Source organism: Carassius carassius, chromosome 2, assembly GCF_963082965.1.
Source record: "Carassius carassius chromosome 2, fCarCar2.1, whole genome shotgun sequence".
Classification (NCBI taxonomy): Eukaryota; Metazoa; Chordata; class Actinopteri; order Cypriniformes; family Cyprinidae; genus Carassius; species Carassius carassius.
In genome coordinates, this window is record NC_081756.1 from 9014411 (window position 1) to 9020453 (window position 6043).

The following is a 6043-nucleotide window of genomic DNA, read 5'->3' on the forward strand; positions in this document are numbered from 1 at the left end:
TTAAACCATACATACAGTAGCCATCCAAAATACCTGGATTAACCAATTTCCTGTACATCAATTGAAACGGGTGCAGTTTATAATATAATAACATGAAATGTGGATGACTAACATGAAAGGTAATTGAAAATACTATTTTTTTTTAAATAGGGATTGCACTGACATTTTTCAATAACAACTACTTTCATTATAAACTTTTCACACATTAAGGCACATTATGCTCTTCAGTTTACACAGCCCTGATCAGATTGCACATCTAAGATTTAACTAGGAGAACATCCCAAGTCCAGACAACCATCCAGTATTACTTATTGTCTGCTAAGTTTTAAGACAATTAGTGCACATTCGAAATCATCTGCTTGTTAAATTTTCACAGCGAACCATCTGGAAGAGATGCTGGACGCTGGATTCCTGAAGTGATGCGATTGACCATTTGAGTCAAACATAGCAGGGTGGCCATGGTTTCTCCAGCAGCTGATGACAACGATGGAAATTTTTTCTTGAGTCTCATTGCCAGGAGCCTGGTTAGAGAGGATAATAAAAAGAGTAATATGACATGGCTTATTGTTGTGACATAAATGTCAAAAAGACAACATACTGGCATCAACAAATGTGCACTGTGATGGTAGTGTGTATAGTGTTATTCAATGTAGTGGAAATGAAAAACCATATTAACGTTAACATTCGAAATAGATCCAAATAACTAGAGTTGTATGGTCACAACAGATATATATATTTTTTTATAAATGAAGCCCAAAGTTGTTTTCTGTGTTTCTGAAAGAAAATAAAAATACTTCCAAAATTAATCCAGTGTGCTAAAACTGGCATTTGTGATGTCTTGAATGTCTCTCCACTGTCAACTTGAAAATATCTGATTGACTGAAATGCAAATGACAGCCCTGCTATCTTCTGTACTCCATTCCTGATAAATCTAGCGATGGGAAAAGTGTTTAGAGTTATCGATCAGTAATGCTACTATGAAAACTGAAACACAATGCAATGCAAACACACCATTGTCAGCAGTATTTTTTTCTTGTATTTCATCCCAAATAATAGGAAGTGGATTTATGGGTTTGCAATACTGCTAATATTCTAAATGTTGTTGATTTTAGAAAGGTTGGAGTCCATTTTGGTGGCATTTCCAATAGTTTATTTTAATGAGAACAATCAAGCATCTAAAATGCAGTTTGGGGTAATGCTGTGTGCGTTATTCGACAGTTTTACAACATCACCATATTCACTCAGCTTAGTGGTCATTATACTTTTAAAGAGGGTGACATTTTGAGATAATTTTGAGTATTTATATTGCTCCAAATAATAGTCAGTAAAACAAATTTGGTTATCTAGTGAAGGGTAATGCATACAATACAATAAGCATTGACCATATTTGTTTACAATCCCTCATTCTTTATTTGCTTCCAAAAGTGGTGTGAATCATTTCTATACTCCGTCAACTTTAGAATTGTGTATGATGTGTATCAACGCCATTACCAGTTTCCCCAAATTATATATAGAGAGGTTTATGGACAATTTAATCCCTGCAGGAGACTTGGCAAGACCCTTTTCTCTGTCAATTTTCACCCTCTGCTTCATTCAAACCCCCTCTCTCTTTCTGCGCTTCTACAATGTGTGGTTTCTTTCTGTCTCTTTCTTTTTCTTTTTTTTTTTTTTGTATTCCCGCATATTTTTTTCTTCTCAAGCTCCCACCGCCTTCCCAAAAACCCTCAGACAGCATGCAGCTTATGCAAATCACTGCCCTTTTATTCTCAATTCTTGTCCTCAGCCTTGAATGAGACCTCAAGAAAACACACACAAGAAAACACACACACACACACACACACGTTCTTACCAAACTCTACTGTAATGGGAACGGAGCCCAACATGCCATTTTAATGTACTATGCACCACTATGTTGATTATAGTAGAAACAATTGTATTAAGTTACTAATATCGTTGCAACAGTCCACACTCATCATGCAAAGAACTACGCTCTTAAAAATAAAGGTTTCACAAGGAGGTTTTCATAGCCATGTTTTGGTTTCCCAAAGAACCTTTCAGTGAACAGTTCTTAAAATAACCTTTTTCTACTACAAAGAACCTTTTGTGGAATGGAATTGTTACAGGTTCTTCATGAAACCATTGATGCCAATAAAAAACATTCTTAAAAATAAAGGACTCAAAATAGGGTTTCTGCAAAGAGATGCCACAGAAGAACCATTTTGGGTTCCTCAAAGAACCTTTCAGTGAGCAAAGAACCATTGTTACTTAGGGTGAAAAACATAACATTCTAAAAAAAAAAAAAAAAATTTCTAAAAGGAACCTTTTGTGTAATTGAAAGGTTCCATGGATGTTAAAGCTGACTACGTGTTTTTTAAACTAAGAGAGAAAAGTGTATTCACACTGTAGAACCTAAAGGCCTACAATCGTTTTTACCAAGAGTCACAAATATTGTTCCTAGAGGAGATGCAATGAGGAGGATTATGGGATGGAAGTAGACTAGACATTTAAGGAATGAGGGGGGCTATTTACCAAATACTGCGGCGGGGGGGGGGGGGGGGGGGGGTGGCTGATGAATATAAAGTGCTTGCTGCCATTCCCAGGGTCTGGAACACACACACATGCAGGCTGTATATATAAGAGTGTGTGTATACGGAGGGGCGCGCCAACCAGCCTGACTTCCCTCAGACACTTTGACAGGCGGGCCTTTTCACCAGCACATTGCTGGGCCAGCCAGGTCTTGCTCCCTTAGCAACTGCACAGAGAGGAGAGCCCCCTCCAGCCCGCCACTAAAACCACAGGGGTGAGCGGATGGGGCAGATAGGGTGTGGGTTACAAGGGGTGAGCTGGTTCACAGGGGTGGATGAAGAAGTCCCCAGTCTGGCTGGGACTCCCACAGGCAATGAACATGAACTTGACTCTGATAGCAATAATGGGGATCACACGTCCTTATATAATATTTGCATATGGATTGGAGCATGGTTATAATCATTAACTAAAACCATAAAAAAGATGCTTATTACTTGAAATAAAGTAAACGTTAACTAAAATTAAATAGAATAAACAATCCTTAAACTTATTTTCAGTTAATTTTAATTTTCTTTTAATAATGAAAATGACATTTTTGTTGTTGTTTTTGTTTTAGTTAATCATAACCCGATTGTATTAACAATAATAACCACGAAACAGGGTTATTGTTAATATTATTGGGTTATTATCAAAGCAAAATGCTATCTTATTTATTTCAGGTGGATGCCAACATTTTTCATTTCGTTTAAGCTGAGTTAATAACTAAAAGTAATTAAATGGAAAAATAAAAACTAAAGCTTAAACTATAGACATAAAAAACAAACTCAAATTAAAACAAAAACAGATGTTAAAAAATTCTAATTCAAAATGTTAACTAAAATTATATTAATAATACTAAAATAACACCCATTGTACCTTTTCCATGAAATTAAGGGATAGTTCACTCATCAATTAAAATTATGTAATAATTTAGTCATCCCCATGAACACAAATACATTAAAAAGAATAAAAATGTCTTTTGTCCATACAATGGAATTCAAAGGCGTCCATTCTTGTTCGGACCACAACATTTTTGTAAGTAAACAATGGCAGACTTTTCAAAGCAAACCTAACAAAAACTCAGAGGTTTCAACTATATATCTCTTCTATTTACATTTTAAAAGTGATTATAATTCTCCTCATTAGGATGTAAAGTGTGCAAAATGCGAAGGTAATCTACAAAGTGAGGATAATTATTTTTCAAGGTCTTTTATAATGGTGAGGCCATGAGGGAAGTTTAAGTGTTCCCTGGTCTCCACTCTCCTGTTCCTGAATTCCTAATCCTGCCCTCTGCTCTCACATCCTCCAGGATACAGTTATTGATGTTCCTGTGAGTGCTTTAAGGATTTGCAGAGAAGTCCCAGCTTCTCTTTTATTTTATTGCTTTATTACAAATTACATTGGCTTAACTTTTTTTAATGCACCTGTGGTCAGGTTACTGGAACCTCATCTTTAGCACTCTGCATTGTTATCAACAAAAGAAAAGTCCTTGAAAGAACTGGTCTCCAAAGAAATTATGATTTGAATGGCATAGACCTGAATAATAGGAACAACAATGCATTTGTCATCGAAACTGATTTGAAGTCACATAAGGGTACTTTTTATATGCTTAGATTTAGTCTAAAAAAGCCCACGTTAGTCTTAAAGACATAGTTGACCCAAGAATGAAATTTCTCATGTTGTTCCAAAACTGTATGACTTTCTTTTTTTTCCCTGTTGAACATACATGCACACACACACAAAAAATGTATATATATATATATATATATATATATATATATATACCGGTATATATATATATATATATATATATATATACATTTTTATTTTTTTATTTTTGCATGATATATACATTATATTATATTATATTAAAAGGCAATCTTACTTTCTTTTGTGTTGCACAAGACAGTTTTAGAGTGACATGAGGGTGAGTAAATGATAACAGAATTTGTATTTCAGGGTGGACTGTCCCTTTAAGGAACTTTTACTTTCATCCATCTCTTAAATTCATGATCTGGATTAAGATGCCTTATAATTCTTTGATCCTAACATCTCCATTGTGGCTCTGGATCACCTGTGTTTAATAGTTCAGTTTGGACCTACCACTCTGATTCTGATTGTGGTTCTTTCTGCTGCATGTTATTCGAGTCCTGCTAGGGAATCTCAGTCTCAGGCTTTTCATGGCCACTCGTCCAAAGAGGTGGAGAAAAAGGTGGGGGAAACAATTTCAAAGCTCCCCCGTAGCCAATACAAAGCTGAGAACAACCCTTGGCAGGATAATCGTGTTTATCCCGAGATTAAGACTAGTTCGACAGCTGAGATATCCAAGGGGAATTTTACCGTAAAACACACAATGTTCTTCAACACGAACCCAAGAGATGCTTCTGAGCCATTTCTCACCACTGTTCATTTCTTAGTTATGAAAGCGATTCGTAACTTGTCTACCCTTGTCAAGTGTCTTCATTAACACGATCAATTCTCAAATTGTCCTCAAGAGATAAGTTTAGTAAAGCATGCATTAAAAATGGCTTCTATATAAGATATAAATATATATGCAAGTGTGAACTTTCTCAGAAAGCAATAGCAGCTTCCATTCTCCCTGCAGTCATATATTTTTCCAAATCTAATCTGGCACTAAGTTTTTATCACAACAGCGTGAAATAAAATCTCACAGAGCTGACTTTAAGAAATAAATATGTGAAGCCCTATAACACTGGACATAAAGATGACATATGACGGGGAGAAAACTGTTAGTATGCCAGACAAATATTCCCAGAAAGCCACCTCCCATAGGCCTTTGATATTATCATGCCAGCTGCAGCAACTGCCACATGGGGCCACAGACTGAGCCAGACAGTAAAAGCCCTCCCCCGCCTCTTCTATTCTCTGCCAAACACACGTTTCCTCAATATTTCATTGTTCATCAGTGTATTTATTAACGTCAATTGTTTATCTCACCCTATTTTTCCCACTGTGTTGCTGTCGAGAGCAGAAACCTCAGTTGGTGACAGTGTTCTCAATTGCTTTGTATGCAAGTCCTCCAACTCTCCTGCAATACTTGTTTTCCCCTGTTCACTGCATCCATCTGCTTTTTTTTCTATTTTATTTAGCATAAATAATTCCTCCCTTTTTTGTTATTCACCTTTTGCTTTGCTGTGAAATACTGTTGCTGTCCCGGTGCAAACTTTCTCTGTGGTTTTCTGCATCACTGCCTCCATTTTACTGGGTAATATATTGTAATGGAGCTTTAATTAATTGCTTGCCCAACTGCTGTGCCCTAGCAGAAGGGGGAGAAGAACAAACTGTCCTTTAAATTCAGCTCCAATTGTTTGAGATTTTACATGCAAAATACATTAATTTATACACAGAACTTTATGATTCATAAATACTTTGCAATGCACATCATGCATGATATCAAATCCATTAAATATATGCATTTAGCAGATGCTTGCAAATCCAAGTCACTTTGGATACAAAA

General features: G+C 36.0%; 1 long non-coding RNA gene across 1 annotated transcript; it reads right to left on the minus strand.

Annotated features, from left to right (window-relative positions):
- Nucleotides 1-1634: 1634 nt before the first annotated feature.
- Nucleotides 1635-3370, minus strand: LOC132101604 (uncharacterized). The gene is made up of 2 exons (XR_009423194.1): nt 2402-3370; nt 1635-2309 (listed from the first exon to the last, which is right to left on the minus strand). It is a non-coding gene; the product is annotated as an uncharacterized LOC132101604 (long non-coding RNA).
- Nucleotides 3371-6043: the final 2673 nt, after the last annotated feature.